Source organism: Lipotes vexillifer, unplaced genomic scaffold, assembly GCF_000442215.2.
Source record: "Lipotes vexillifer unplaced genomic scaffold, Lipotes_vexillifer_v1.1 scaffold1893, whole genome shotgun sequence".
NCBI lineage: Eukaryota > Metazoa > Chordata > Mammalia > Artiodactyla > Lipotidae > Lipotes > Lipotes vexillifer.
Window position 1 is genome coordinate 710,504 of NW_006791831.1, and position 2,089 is coordinate 712,592.

The following is a 2,089-nucleotide window of genomic DNA, read 5'->3' on the forward strand; positions in this document are numbered from 1 at the left end:
AGAAGAGTATTCATCCCAAGAATCTCTTTATTTATGTCATGTACTACTGTTGTTCCATTTAGATTATCTGAAATTTCAAATAAATTTTTCTATGGTACTTGTATTTCAGAGATGCTTAAAATATGAAAGTGACTAGGAAAATTGCTTGACTTCTCCACATACTAGCTCCTAACCACATTAATTCAAAGGATATAAAATTCAATTGTACTCAGTGCTGCATGAATATTCAGATAGAATCTAGATTCTGACTCAGTAGGATAAATTGTTCTCTTAGGTGCCTATGAACAGAAGTATCCTTTCTTGAAGAGGGATGCTTGAATGATGCTCATGGCTCATAATACCTTAGTAACTGGATAATTTATATCTGATAAAGCACAATGGTGTAGAGAGTATTACAGACTGACTGTTCACTTGAATCAGAGTATTTAAAACATAAACCCTAAGATAAGAACAGCATTAGATGATGTAAGATTGAATTTTTAATCAAACAGAAATATGAATGCTCTTTCTCTATCACAGAAAAGAAGATGCATGAAACTTTTGGAGTATTTGTTTTTGTTGCATTTTGTTGCTGTTATGGATTATTTGGTTGTTTGAAATCTACAAGGCTGAAGAGAAATGAGTCACAAAAACTCAAAGGAGTCAGGATTTCCCAGATGGCAGTGATGATCATCTGAAGAAGCTCTTCAGAATATCTTGGAGCTGGAGTACTTTGACAATAGAGGAAACAGGAAAGAAGTTCATATTAGAAATTGATTTGTTTACAGAGTTACAAAGAAGCCCTTAAAGTTCTAGCACCTGTGCTAAAAATAATTTTTTAAAAAAGGAAAAATAAGCAGGCAAAGGCTCCTTTCTTACAAAAAGAATATATTTTAGTTGCATAGTATAGCTATTTCTTTATTACAGTATTGGTTTTCTTTGCACTAAATGCTACATTATTTTCAATGTCAGATTTACCTATTTATTTTTTTATGAATGGACTTGTTTCTAAGAGTCAGCTACTGAATGAGCTCTCTAAGAAGATATGTTGCCATTTGTTAGGCAAAAAATTATTCACCACCTGCCCTTTCAGTCATTTCCCCAGTTATCTTAATGGTTTAAAATGAAAATGTTTCAATAAATTGAAATCTAAAGTAATATTTTATTAAAAAAATTTTTTACTCTCATTTTCCAGGGCCCAGTCTGGTTTCTCTGGCATCTATTATTTCCTCCTTGAGTTCCAAGAACTCACCCTATTGCTTTTCATTTTGTAAGCTTCATTTAATTTCAGGATGTGTTGTAAAGGACCAAGTATGTCCATAGTGGGCCAGATGTGACATTCTGCACTGGCTTCAGGGCAAGTCATGCCATTCCTGTATTAAAACACTTCAGTGGTAAACACTTTCCTTTAGAATAAATTCTAAACTCCTTGCCATGATTTATACATCTCTACATATGGTGCCCCACTCTTATCCTTTGCCCAAGGCTGTCCTGGTTTAGCCGAAAGTCCCATGTCTCATGCAACCAGGACAGTTGATCACTCTACATAGCAACCTTCTTTTCTTACATCCTCCCATTCAAATCACTTCTGTCATTCTGGAAATTTCCAGGTGTATGATCTTGAAGAAATCATCTTTTTTTGCTGATCTTCAATTTCTTCATTTTTAGGATAGAAATAATAATAGCATATCTATTCATGGTCCTTTTACAGAAGAAAGACAGTGTCACTGGGTCTATCTTATTGCCCAGGAATAGAGTGAAACCATTCCTCTTGTGGAGTTTGATGCTATTTTGTGCAACAGGGAGATTATTATTTCCTCTCACTGATAGGAAATAAGCTGAACTAGTGTAATTTCAACATGACAGCTTCTGTATCTTTTGCCTAAGTCATCTATCTAGTGTTCCATTGATTATATAGATATGGTAAAAACACCATAGAAGACAAGGCCCACTTACAAAATATCATAAAGGGTAAAGCTGTAACAAAAACTATTTATTTTTTATCTGTGCATTGGAGTCTTTCATGCTTTGGGATAAAAGGCACTGAAGAAGAAAGTCAACTTTTCTAATTCCTGCTAAAAAAAAAAAAAAAACATAAACATTCAAGCCA